The sequence below is a fragment of the Epinephelus moara genome, chromosome 9 (genome assembly GCF_006386435.1).
Source record: "Epinephelus moara isolate mb chromosome 9, YSFRI_EMoa_1.0, whole genome shotgun sequence".
Lineage (NCBI taxonomy): Eukaryota > Metazoa > Chordata > Actinopteri > Perciformes > Serranidae > Epinephelus > Epinephelus moara.
The window spans coordinates 9,611,560-9,626,540 of NC_065514.1; the positions used below are offsets into that span (position 1 = coordinate 9,611,560).

Below are 14,981 nucleotides of genomic sequence, written 5' to 3' on the forward strand. Positions count from 1 at the left end.
TTTAAATAACAAAATAATCTTTAGAAGAAAGTCATGAAAGCTTACTGCAAAATACTGACTTTAACAAATGACCGCTGCAGAAATGCAGTGACAATTTGCTGCTTTTGTCCGACCAACAGTCCAAAACCCAAAGACTCATTTATTATCATAAATGAGTGAAAAGCAGCAAATTCTCACATTTAAGAAGCTCAAACCAGTATTTTTTTTGACATTTTGGCAGAAACTATTAATCGAGTCTTCAAAATAGTTGCAGATAAACCTTCGATCAACTTATGGATGAATCGACTAATCGTTGCAGTTCTATACCCTTCCATACTGCTACTCATTCTTAAAGCAGCTGTAGCATGAATCATAATCTATACTTTGTGTACCAATCTTTTCTCTCTTCCTGTGATCATGGAATAACACAGGTTTCTGCAAATGTACATTTATTAAGATGATGCTCCCCTTAAACATTTTTATATGCTGACCAAAGACTTCTCAAGGATGATGAACATCTGGGCAAACATTCTACTTATCTGTCAAGGGTAATCACACAGAGAGACTCAGTGCTTAATTCTAAAACAACCAAGAACTCCACAGAGTTGAGAACTTTCAAAGGACCATATGAAAGTGCTGTTTCTCAGGAGAGGCACAAGCCCCCCACATCATTTGCATGAACCCTTTGATCCCGATGTTGATGTAAAAAGGGAAATGGTTGCATTTTTCACTTTGTCAAAGAAAAATCCGGCGTCTTTTCTACCTTACAGTGAGACATGCTGTGATCGTTGTCTGCACTCTCCATCTCCTATTTCTTAGAAAAGCTAGACCTCACCTTTCCCCACTTCAAGAGGTTTTCACAGTTCCCTATCCACTGGAATATACACTGTATTTTAAATATAAAAGGAGACTGGGATAATAGCAGTCCAGAATTCCATTAAGGGTTACGGCCCTCCAGGGCCTTGACCTTGGCAGATATTTCTCATTTTTTCCAACAAAATTCACAGAAATACAAAGGCTTGAAGGTTCCATTAAGAAAAAGTTCAGAATTACCACGTTTTCTTAGAAGTTCTCCTTACAATTAAGACTGGATCTTTGTAAAGATAAAAGTTATTCACAAAGCATCTTAGCCCTTAAGAGAACTCCTTTGGTGAAAAACTGTTAGGAGTAGGGGGAGGACATTTAAGAGGCTTAAGAGTTTCTTTAGCAGAGGAAGAAAATGGCAGAAAGACAAAGAGGTAGGAGAAATGATGCTGAATGACAGTGAGTTAATGAAAGGCTACAGATTAGAATGTGCAGGGATAATGTTTATGGTTACTCATTAGAGATACGCTCACATCTCCCATCCAACGCAATTACATCACAACCCCAGAAACAAAATGATCACAACACTAACATATTTGGCTACCGGAAGAACCATCAGTGCAGCAGTGATGACTTGGGTCTGTGTCAGCTTTCATCAGCAGGATGATCATGCTAACAGTTAGAGCACTTTCAGTGCCTCATATTGTGCCGCAGTTCATTTAATTTCCACTGGACATCCACACCTTCCAGGGTCACAAAAGGACAACCAATCACATCATTTAAATGAATGTATCACACCAAGCAATGGGGTCAACCACACCTCCGCACTAAGGTAAAAGTTTCTGTCTCCCTCTTCGTCAAAGTTGCTCTGAGAATTTTCCTGTACCACTCCTATGGTAAGACTCCTGCAATCATTTTTTAGGCATTACATTAGGGGTATTCTTAGGCCCCGGTAAGACAGAGCAGGTGGTCTGCATAAAAAATGGACAGGTGGAGGGCACTTGTCTTGGCTCTGATTAAGTGTGGGAGGCTGTTCCCAAATAATATGTTGGTCACAGGAAAAAGAGATCCACAAGGATATATAAGACCCTCAAAAAGAGAAGGAATCGCAGAGTGCTACCAGCTGATCCAGGAACTTTCTTCGGATAATGGTTGCTTCTAAGCTTATTTTAGGATGAGTTGGGGATACTTTGACAATCAGCTGTCAATCCATCCATCCATTGTAAAGCACTTATCCCTCTCCCCAACAACGCTTTCCAGCTCGTCCTGGGGGGACCCCCGAGGCGTTCCCGGGGCAGGTGAGATATATGATGTCTTCAGCGTGTTCTGGATCTGCCCTGGGGTCTCAGAACACCTCTAAAGGGAGGTGCCCTGGAGGCTCCTCCTGAACCACCTTAACTGACCCCGGTGCGAAGGAGCAGCGGCTCTACTCCAAGCTCCCTCCGGATGTCCAAGCTCCTTACTTTATCTCTAAGGCTGAGGCCAGCCACCCCACAGAGGACACTAATTTTGGCTGCTTGTATCTGCGACCTCTTTCTTTCGGTCATTAACAATAGCTACAACCATAGTTGAGGGTTGGGACGTAGATCGACCAGTAAATTGAAAGCTCTGCCTTCTGGCTCAGCTCTCTCTTCATCACAACGGTCCAGCACAGCGCCCGCATCACTGCAGACCCTTCACAAAACCGCCAAGACCCCGAGATACTTGAACTCCCTTGCTTGGGGCAATAACTCACTCCCATGTTGTGAGTTCTGCTGTCAATGGTTTGGCCTAATTATAGTTGGTGAAATGTTAGAAAGTACTTGAGACTATAATTTGCTCAGATATGTCTTGCAGCTTGCCTAGGAAGACTAAGTTAGCATAATTCAAACTGTGCACAGTGTTTAGCTTGTTATTGCCACGACAAAAGGCTCATCTTTCATTTTATCGGAATCAACAATGGGTAAAAACACTTAAAAACTTTATTCCTCTCTGAGTTTTTCAGTTTGAGGCGTTGGAATAATGTGAGGTGCTCAGCAACGCAGAAGCAGCATGCAAAATACTTCACTTTCATTGAAAAACACAAAAAGCCACCCAAGGCTGTTAAAACGCACTCTGTCTAATAGGGGCCTTGGAATGTTTGTGAATACAGCCACAGATGTGATCGGTCTGAAATTGCCTGATCTTTATCTGTCAGTCTTGGTGGAACCTGTATTGATCGAGTCTATGAATATAAATATCTTGTAATCTGGATCAATGGCAACCTTACCCTTTAAAATCCATGCAAATGCAACGACTGACAAATTACAGGTTCTGCTGGAGGGTGCTTCTAACCACACCGTGTGACCAGTCAAGGACTCCTGGTACCTTTTTTTTTTAACGCTGTCCTACAATTTTAGGACAATCCAGCTGGACAATGATCCTCAACATGCAGGCAAGGCAATCAAGGCTTTTTTTTTTAATGGCAGACGAGTGGAACGCTCTTGACCATCGGAGTCCGTCACCTGATGCCAGCACCTTCAAATTAAAGCTGACAGCTGGCCCTTTTAACCTTAAAGTCTTGTTTGATTTCAGATTCTATACCCTGCAGTGGACAGCCAACCCGTTAGAAGATGTGTCACTGTCCTAATACGGTGTGACGGCCCTATATGTCAAGGGACACATCCTTGACCCAGGGCTCTCATCTGGTCTTGCTCTGACTAATGCTCAGACTAAGGATATTCATATTGTACTTTTACCTCCCCGCAGGCACCTCTCTGCTCTCTGTTCGGTTTTGCAGCAGCTGCTTCGCTGTTAACAACCACAGATTTGACAATTAACAATAAGAAGCTCGTCTACAAAGGCATAAAGGATGTTAATTTTGTTTGGACAGGCTGAGATGGCAATGGTTCTGTGAGTAAGAGGTAGGTGAGGGCGGGGATGACAAGCAGCATTGTGGAGATGTATAAAGCAGTAGTTACAGCAGGTATCCAATTAGGTTTTTTATATTATAGTGGGTTTCAAGGTCTAGTAGTTTTTAATAATAAATGCTGTCACAGGTATGGGGTTTTTAATTTGAGTGGTGGAGAACTATCATTTGTTGAATTGCTAAGATTATAATTGTGTGTGTGTGTGTGTGTGTGTGAGTGATTGTTAAACTCAGAGAGAGATAGAGAAATTATTTCTTTAAATGGGTTATCCGGTGCACGGCACATTTGCACTTGTGTGTAGGAATACAGAAGCACAATAGTTGAGAAAATGTAGTGCCAGAAAGGGCTGTGTGATGGAAAGGTAAGGTGGGTTGTTTTTTTGTTTTTTTTACGTTACTCTGTGTCCGTACTGGTATTCCTGTTTGTTTCTCCAAACTTGGGGCTTGATGAGCGTCATCTACTTTTGTTAATACACTGACCAAACTATCACTTTACAGGTCCAAATTGTAGGATTTAGGGCAGAAATGGAATATATTTTAATAAGTAAAGTAGTAGTTGTAGTAGTCATATAGTAGCATAGGTAAATAAGAATCGTCGGAATGAGCCATCCATATCTACACTAGAAGCGGTTCTTCTCCACTGAGGCTGCAGTGTTGCACCACCATGTTTCCACAATAGCCCAAAATGGACAAACCAAACACTGGCTCTAGACAGGGCTTTTCAAGTTTCCGTGTTCTCCTCGGCCACTGTAGTTGACAGCCCCTCTGCAACAAGCTGAACAGCGATGAACAACATCTTTTAAATGTGAAACTGCTTTATTCAGTGTTTTTACAAGCTTAACTCCCCAGCTCTGTTTGTTCTGGAGAGGAAGAGACATCTGCGGATAATTCGGCTCACAGTAAAACCCTCCTGATTGTCTAAATCTTAAGTTATCAGAGAAGAAAGGTGAGCACACATTAGCAGATGCTAGGCAGAGGAACCCAACAGCGTTGGAGACACACTGTTATGTGAAACTAATTTATTCTGTGTTTTTCATGATTTAATTCACCTGCTCTGTTTGTTGTCGGAGATGAAGAGACTTCTGCAGATAATTCAGCTCCTGGTAGAAACCTCCTGAACAATGAACACTGAAGGAATCCTAACCAGGAGTTCAGGAGTTCAATTTCAGCTTACCATTAGCTGCCACTACACACAGCTCCTTTAAAGGTTAAAAATGCACTCAAGAATAAAAGCAGCAGTATTAGTTATGCTAAAGGTAATGGCATTATAAGATGTTTAAAGTATTTCAGGACATCATGAGCTGCTGGTGGATTTCTCTGTTCGGGTATTTTTAGTCTTCTCTTCCGTTATTTTTACTGATTGGATTTTTTGTTTATAAAGTGCTGTTATTAGACCAAGCTCTGGGCTACAAGTCTCTGCATATATTATACATGAACAAAGAATACCTTCACCTATCTCTTCCTGTACACACGGGTTGCCAATATGAGAAAACACATATTGACAGAACAAGGAAATCATATTCCTCATGATTAAACATTAGCATTGATTCATGCATATTAAAATATAACTTATGAACAGTTGACCTGATGTTAGCTGCCCACGGACTGTGCTTGGCAGGAGCTATGTGTACAGCACACACATTGGTGCGACTATACTCGTGAGGACCCTCACTGACATACTGCATTCCTTAGCTCCTATATCCATAGCCATTATTACCACATACATATTAACCTAGACCTGATACTAACATCAGGCATTAAAACAAGACTTAACATTTAAACAAACAGCCCTTTGTGGAGGTAGGGTCTGAGCAAACTGTCCTCACTCTCCAAAAATGTCCTTACTCTCAAGGTCTGACACACAAATTTGTCCTAAAAGTACAAGTGCACACACACAAACCCCAAATGTTGTGATTTGTTTGGCATATGCATAGCAAGTTACGATTTGACCTTGAACAAGGTTTGTAAAATGACAGCAAGCCAATGACGTAAATATAAAAACAGAAATGCATCAGCTTGCTGGCAGAAAGTGCTACTCCGTATACATAAGTTTTGAAGAGACATATTGCTTTCCAGAACTCTGTAGACAGACAGACAGACACTGTTAGACATAATCAGACAGAAGGAGGCGACAGTAATGATGGAAAATTGCATGACTTGACAATGCAAATTCGTAAATTTGCACATCCTGTGCATTCTTGTCACTTTATATTCACATTGATGAGTCCTTAGAAAGCTGGCTTCAAGGCAAGACTCCAGAACAGAACTATTTTACAAACAGAGAATCACTTGTCTTTTCTCAGTGCTGACCTGCTGTTGCACTTTAGGCTGTAACTAAAAAAAAAATCCCTTCATCCGTTGTCTGAAATATACAATGCAGAGGACATTATTATGCATCATTATGCCACAACTACGGGGGTGTCACACAACACTGTGACAATTTCATGCTAAAGAGGCAGCAAACATGCACTGTCCTCCATGATCTGCATAAATCACAAGCTACCTGTGTGTCACTATGCTATACTTCAGTACAGGCAGGTTTGTTTTTAGCCAAAAAAATATGAACTTTTGACTTTTTCATAAAAGGATGTTTTATTTATTTTACTTCAATTATTTAATGTTTGTTTTAAAGCTACTGGAAACCCAAATCCACAGCAGCCTTCAAACTGTTATTTAGGTTATTATGTACATAATAGTAAGCATCTGAACAGTATTGCAAATTTTGACGAATTAGGGTTGGCTGATATGAAGAAAATCAAACATCACAAAAATGTTTGACCAAATACCTCAACATCCATATTGTGATGACTCTTGATAATCATCAGCGATGTGGATATAACGACTAAAGCCCTATTCAGACGGGATTAGTTAAACATGGAGACGTGGGGTAAAGTAATTATTACCAAGGATTTTAGTCCCATCCGAACGTGATCATTACGGATAATGTCAGTAAAAAATTACGGCAACTTTTACCTTCTGTAAAACAGTCCGGAGAAAATACCTCGGGTATATTAATCCCGTGCGATCAGATCCTCCGTAAAAATGTATGTAAATATTTCGTCACGTCCTGTTAACAACCATTTTTCTGCACTTACAACTAGTTTTCCGCATTTTTTCGATGATTGAGGCGCTTGAAGAAGCATTCAGTGTTGTCGGCAGTTGTGATAGTGGACATTCTTCTAATGATCGCATAGCCCTACGTGGGAGACCAATCAAAACAGTCGAGAAGAAAGCACTTTTCAGAACCACTAGACTTCTGGTTGTGTTAGGTAGGCCTAATATAAATCCATATTGCTAATCGTTGTGTACACACAATCCTGATCATGGGCAATATTTCATATTGGGCTAATAAACGTAACACAGGAAGCAACATAGCACGCACATGTCGACAGGGAGGTGACGCCAGGGCGCAAACTGAGTTACCACTCCCATCTCTGGTAGAATTATGGAGATTTCTTGTCCCATGCGAATCGGAAATTTATATTACAGACATCCTGTGATAAACTGACATTAGTCCACATCCCTATGTAAAACTTTTCCTGTCCGAATAGTACTTAAGTGGGTAAAAGCAAATCATAGACCAGCTAACACAGTCTGGTAAATTCAGAAAATTCCATTACTTAAATGGAAAGCAACCTCTACAACCTGAAAAAGATTAGGGGCGCTCCCGACTAAGAATTTTCCTAGTCTATCAGTAGTCGTCATTTAGGGCCATTAGTCGACTAGTCGCCCCCCTGTTCAATTATGAAATGATATATTTTGGGCGGGGCAACACAATGGTTTGAGTTGAAGGTGTGAGAAAGAATAGTATCAGTAACATTGTTAACACTGTGCTACATTACAGAGAAATACAAAACCGTACTAATGAACCTTCATTAATATAGGCCTATATTTTATCTACAAGTGCACGTCACACACTGAGCGAGCCGCCTGTTAATGACGCTGTCAGCAAAGCAGTATCCTCTCAAAGTTCCACAAGGTTACCAACTGATCACTCAATATTTTAGCTATAATTAGTTCCATCATGCTTTGCCATCTTCTCTTGCCAAATTGTAGAATATGACACACCTGCTGATGTCATCTCAGTTCGCACTTTAGTTCTAGGAAAACCTGCCTTTTTTTTTTTGGTCTAAATGCCCTTAAGGGTTTAAAATATGGTACAGGAACTAGAACTGTTCCACGTTGGTGGAAAAGGGGTATCTGTGGTCATTTGGAGTCTCACCCTGATCAGTACTTGTTAATTTGAGCGACAATTTGCAAGTGAAGGTCAGGGGGCCTCCTGACACTGTGCCTGATCCGTCTGTTTGGTGATCCATCCAATATGACAACATGTCCATATTTTATTTTCCTTCTGCAGTGCATCCGGAGAAACCATCAGCCCCATGTTTTGGTAAACTGTGGTGGAGTCATCCACACAAACTCCCCAGACCGATTCAAGAATTTCACCCAGAAAGCTATGGGTTTTACATAACGGCTATGTCTCCCAGCTGGAGCTGTATCCTCTCTCCCTTTCCAGACATCACGTCTCTAATGTTCTGAACATGGAGATTAATAATGTAAATTGCTCACCATCACTTAACATAAGCTATATGTTATATGTAACTGATGTATTAGAGAGATGTCCTGTGATGATGATGATGATGTGATGAGATGATCTGTGTTTAATGTGAGTTTTCTAATAGTTATTAATGTTTATTGTCACCCTGATTTTTTGGATGCTTAGTGAGACATTTAACCTGGATACCATATGTATTTTTACTATTTCAAGCCATCTTTTCAGTGACTTCAAAGTTTGTACTCAAGCTATTAATATTTCCTGCAGGCTGCATTGTGTCTGGGGTGGAACAGTAGGTTGTTTGGGGCTTACAGTTAATATTTATTAAAATTGCATGGAGGGAAGTTGAAAGTGGCAGCCTAAGTTCCTAAATTAGGGCACATGTTCTGGAGCACACCACTGTATAAGCTTAATGGATCTGCCCTAATTACATTTGTCCATGTAACGAGTAAAAAGCACTCAAAGAGGATGTACCTCTGCCGAAACTGAATACACAGTCCTCTGAATTTGTGATTTTAATAATACAAAATGTCAACAAATTATTGATGTGTATCTAGAATAGCATCAAAATAAACAGTGATAGACAGCTGAGGGATATTAAGAGATTATTTTCTTTTGAGTTTAGTAGTTCAGTATGCTTAAAAAAGCCAAAGTACCAAAACTGTGTCACTTTTAATGGTTATGATTTCCCTCCTAACCAGACAATCAAAATGTGTGTTGTGCTATATTCAAAGTGGCAGTCTCAAAGATTTCAGTCGTGGTTGATTTGGCGTCACCTATAGTTACTAGAGGTAACACATGCAGTTTAATTCTACAGGTCACAGAACAAAACAAGCTATTGTCGTTTTAATAAAGAAGTCAGGCACTAATTGGCCTTTCTCCTTCATTCTGTGAGCAACTGTGATCGGATTTATGCTGCACACAGCGCGAGTCTGCAGACAGCAGGGCACAGTGAAAAGAGTTGGTTACCCCGCTAAGTTGGAGGTGTGCATCCTATCACCTGCAGCTCTTCATTTAACAGCTCACCGTGGCTCCTCCTGACTGTTCCACTACTCCCTGCGACATTTCAACTCATTTGCTTTCAACAGATGCTGAAACTGACTGTTGTCCTGTTTTGTAGATGCACTTCTGATGCCAAGCTTACTGACAAACATACTGCATTCCCTGTCAACCTTTGTTTTGCCAGTTAAATGCTTTAAACATGAAGCTGCAGCAGAGGGAAACGTTTGGGTTTGCATAAGCAGTAAGTTCATACAGCACTGTTTCTGTGAATCATCACCCTCAAAACTCAGTTCATAATTACTGCAATACTTTCATCAGTGGGCCGTAATTCATACACCACTGTGTTAGCTCATTTGGTAATAAATACTGACGTAAAGGCCCAGCGTGTAAGATTTAGGAAGATATATTGGCAGAAATGGCACATAATAAAACAAATATATTTTATTCAGTGTGTAATCACCTGAAAATAAGAATTGGTTTTGTTTCTTACCTTAGTCATTTATATCTACATAGGGAGTGGGTACTCATTTATGGAGACTGCATGGACAACTGCCATGTTTCTAACGCAGCCCACAACAGACAAACCAAACACTAGTGCCATTTGTGTTGTTGTTTGTTGCAGTTAGAAGCTCATCTGTGACGAGCAGTGTCACATAAACACTGATTTGTGGTGTGAGACTGCTTTACTAAAGGGATAGTGCACCCAAAAATGAAAATTCAGCCATTATCTACTCACCCATATGCCGAGGGAGGCTCAGGTGAAGTTTTAGAGTCCTCACATCCCTTACGGAGATCCAAGGGGAGAGGATGTAGCAACACAACTCCACCTAATGGAGGCTGGGCGCCCCAGATTCAAACGTCCAAAAATCACAAAATATCTCCATACTGCTCGTCCGTAGTGATCTAAGTGTCCTGAAGCCCCAACATAAAAAATTGTTTGGAAAAACGTCATTTAAACTTTTTAGCCTCATTGTAGCCTGTAGCTCTGACTGCCTCTCTGTGGACCACGCTCACGTGTGTGCGCTTGCGCAAGACTGTGAGACATGGGCACCACCTTCATGCGTGTTCACGTTTTCGCTGGTCTTGCATGCAAGCGCGCACACGTGAGCTTGGTGTAGAAGCAGTCAGAGCTACAGGCTACAATGAGGCTAAAAACAGAGTTCATATGACGTTTTTCGAAACAACTTTTTATGTCGGGGTTTCAGGACACTTGGATCACTACGGACGAGCAGTATGGAGATATTTTGTGGTTTCAATTATGTGTTTTTTGGATGTTTGAATCTGGGGCGCCGAAAGCCTCCATTAGGTGGAGTTGTGTCGCTACCCCCTCTCCCCTTGGATCTCCGCAAGGGATGTGAGGACTCTAAAACTACACCTGAACCTCCATCGGCATATGGGTGAGTAGATAATGGCTGGAATTTTCATTTTTGGGTGCACTATCCCTTTAAGGGTTTTTACTGATTAAATTACCATGACTGTTTGTTTTGGAGAGGAAAAGACCTCTGCAGATAAATCAGCTCCGCATAAAAACCTACTGAACAACTAGATCTTAGGTTATCAGAAAAAAGTAAGCTTTGGCCAATCATTATCATGTTTTCTGGGTGTGCCCAAAAATACAACCATATTGGCAAGAGATTGCAGCTGAGATTAGATAGATTTAGTCTACTCATTTGTCACATTATACTGAGGAAAAATACCTGAAACTGTCCCACGCAAAGATAAATATTTATTAAAGATACTTTTGGCAAGTAGCAGGAAAGCCATAACTTGCAAATGGTTGCAAGTTGACCCTCCAACATTGCCCCAATGGCTGGGGATTATATACTGTATGGAAAGACTTGCTTTTATTTTAAGGCTAGAGATAGTAGAAATGTATAAAATACTGTGAGAAATGGATTGTGTATAAACGCCGTTGAGAAAAATGTGACACTGTATGCCTGGATGTAATTAAAAAATGTACTGTGATTTGACCATGTATAGTAACACCGATGACGACCTCATGTTCTTTGTTTTCTTCAATTAAAAAAGAGTTACATCTCTGACATCTTGAACCGTGTCGGCGCAAAAACTATTTTTTAATTTTCATACTTTATATCTTCCATTATGAGGAAATAACATTCTCTGCTCCACTGATGCTAATGGCAGTACTCACTGGGTAGCTAAAGTGCCTGTGCTCTTTCATGCCATATTTTTTTCCTGTTTGCTCTGTTGTGGTAACACCCCTAGAGGAAATATCAATAAAACTTGGGTGTCGTTGACATACAGTTGTCCACGACAGCAGATTGCTCTGTGTTTCTACTGGTCCAAGTGACAGCTGCGACGGGAAAAGTCATGAACGACAAAAATAAAATCAAACATGCTAGACTTTCTGTTGGAATGTCATGAGGTGTCCAAGGCGTGGCGTCAGCTGTCGTCTGCTATGACACACTACATGAGATGAAACGATACACCACACAACACTGCGTCGGGCTATAACGGGGCTGGTATCATGTAGTGTGAACTCGGCATATTATTCATTTAATCTTAAAGATTATTATTTACTAAAAATAACATATGGAAGTAAAGCAAAGAAGGAGTGCAAGATATTGCTGGGTTTTCATGGACATGCCAGAGTACAAGCAAAAAGGAGAGCAGTCCGAGGACATAAGACAATAGAGAAGGTAAATAAGGTCTAGTGATAGTGAGTGTATGAGAACTGAGTGAAGATGCATGCTATGTGGATTTGGGAGCTATAAATAAATCCCTTGAGTCCTCCAAGCAAAAGATGCAGTGCCACTTCCATCACCTCCATTAGGTAGTCCAAGCATCCATGGCACTATACTCAGTCCTCAGTCTTCCCTACATGATAATCCCATTGAGAAGTGTCTGTTGTGAAGCCCTTAGGGAAACCTCACGATGTCATATCACTAAAACTACATTTGGGATCAAACGGAGTTGAGGATCCAAACATATTTTAGATGTTAGAGAACTCCAGGCTGTGCGATGTGATAGAAAGCCACAACATTTAGCCACTGGCTCATTGACGCCTCCACAAGACACTATTTTTAATTAGCACACATTTGTTCAGCATGGATTTCTGCGGAGACAGAAGAGTAACAAAAACCCGCTGGACATGTGTACACCCGGCCCCCATGAGAGACTGCACAGAGCAGCACGAAGAGAGACTTTCACTTTAGCACAGATTGATGGTCCAGTCATTAAATGTGGTATTCTACACAGGCATCAGTCAGGTTTTCCTCTTTGTTTCTTCATGCATCAGATGCTGTAAGAAGCAAGACACGAGGACTCCCGCAGAACAATGGGGGAAAGCTGCGAGAGCCTCCCACAGCTTTCCAAATATACACAATTTTCACATGAATCATTTCAAACGCTTGTCTCCAAGTCTGACCGACAGCAACCGCAGAAAGTAGCCGCCTGTAATGGCCATTATGGCTAAATGCATATTACGGATGTACATCAATACATGTGTCACTGCGGGGAGAAAACACAGTCAGAATCTCACATATGAGTGAAAATGCTGCAACCACAGCTCAGGCAGGCATCGCTATCTGCTCCCCCTCAGAAGAGATTTGATCTCATGTGGTAAGCTACACACATCTGTTTACCTGGCTCCCTCTTCTTAGTAGAGCATGACCAATCACAGCCACAGGGCTGTGGAGATTTCATATCTCGTAGAAGTTAAATCTTGGAGATTTGAACAACTTGCAGTGCAGTAACACAGAAGTACACATTAGTGTACTTATCACAAAGATAAAGCTGTGCCTAATAACTTTTTAAGTATGAATGGCAGTGGATGAAAATGGCAACTTAATACAACCTGCAGCCTATCACACAAACCCAGTTTATGTGATAGGCTGCGGGTTTGATAATACTGTCGCACTGAGTAATTTCTGTCATAGAACGTAAGTGGATTGAGCCTATAGTAGCTCTGATTTTTCCACAGGGGATCCACCTGTGAAACCAACACAGTAGAGGTTGACTGATTTTTAAAGGCTGATCTAATAACAATAGTTTGGGATAGGTGAGAAATAGCAATTGAAACAGTGTCAGATATAAACAACCTTTGACTTTATTAGAAACTACTGTTGACTGAACATCTAAGCCAAAGTAATACCTAAATAAATTTGGATCACAAATATTAAACTGAAATTAATCAACATCTACATAAATAAGCCATATAAATCTGGATCTGAACATCCAGCAGTAAAGACTGATGAGTGGGAGTGACTTTTGTTGTTCTTTTCCTCATAGTTAACTTGAGATACTCAGCTAAACAGGGACATTACCTCAACTATTTATTTGAAATATGTATTTCAATAACTTTTATTTGAGTATTTTGTAATTGACAGTTGATCAGGATCAGCTGATTGATGCAAGGGAGTCAGCTGATAGATCACATGAGTCCTGTCTATGCAACCAATTGGCAAATCTCATTCAGAGCGCCCTATTTAAACTGCTCTGGCCTGCCTACTGTTGCTGCTTCCTTTGCAAGCTGCTTTGCACCCCGCCTCCACCCCAGCTCCACCTTTTCATGCTGTGTCTGACTTATCAATGTCATTTCTGTTTGTCATTGATGCTGCTCTGTTTTGTTCCTGGGGGGTCTTTGCTGCTGCTCTCCCTGCCTTAGGCTTTCCATGTAGGCGCATGGAAGGGCAGAGAGGTTTGCTCTCTCTCCCTCAGCTTTCCTTGTTTGCACATGGAAGGGCAGAGAGGTGTGCTGTCTCTGCCATAAGGCTTTCCACGTAGGCCCCAGTACAGAGCCATACTGCCAAACATAATACCGCAAATGGAAATTTTCTTTGATTAAACTGTTCCTGACTTAAATACCTTGTCCCTGATTATAAAAACAAGACTGGGTAAAAACCAAGTATATGTCTGAATCATGTATGAAATGCTAGAGGGCTTTTATTTTGAAACAGATAGTGGAACTCAAAGACTTTTGTTCTTTTGTGATGTTGCAGTTTGGCCAAAAAACTCCATGTAAATACGTTACAGTGAAGAACAAACCAACAATTCAATTGACCTCTTAAACAAAGGTTTGCTACAATTTTCCAGAGATCGTAGTTTGGTGACCTGATTTGAATTAAACTGAATTAAAAATGCAATACAAAAAATATAGATTAAATCCTAAATGAAGAGTATTGCACCAATTTATGATGCACTTGTATACGTTAAAAAATAACAGAAAAATCAAGGCAGAGGGACCAACCATTCAATGTATTTTTCTCCTATGTCAAATCCTGGCGCCTACATCGCCCACGATGCAACACTAAAGCCATTTATTTAAAGCTGATTTCAGTTAAAACCCAGTGTGTTGCACTTGAGCCAGCAAAATGGCGCTCTTGGAGAGGGACAAGATGGGTAGCTGTGCCTCAAAGAAATCTGGAGCACATTGCTTGCTATTTTATTGCGTGCAGCGAATAATGCTTCAACACAATTTGCGTTTGATGAAGATGCAATCGCAGCCAATGAATATCCATTACAGAACAGCCTCTGTGCTCCAGCTTCCCTCTGGGCTCAACTACTCCCCAACTGGGAGTAGTTTGCTGAAGTTAGACTCAAATGTTCACACTAAATGTCAACTAAAATGAGCTTGTGAATGCACAAACCAGCAAAAGTTAAATCATTATGTAATTTCCTAAAATATATCTCATCCCCAATTACCTCACCTACGGTCAAGTTCCAGTGGCAACCCTTCTGAAATCCCATAAAAGTGCGACTGCCCCCCCCCCCCCCCCCCCCCCCCCCGGCCCA

The 14,981-nt window shown here is 41.0% G+C and overlaps 1 protein-coding gene across 1 annotated transcript in view; it reads right to left on the minus strand.

Moving 5' to 3' along the window:
* The window catches only part of lrrtm4l1 (leucine rich repeat transmembrane neuronal 4 like 1), an 86,574-nt gene that overhangs the window by 51,394 nt on the left and 20,199 nt on the right, over positions 1-14,981 (minus strand). The gene's annotated exons all lie outside the window — the stretch shown is intronic.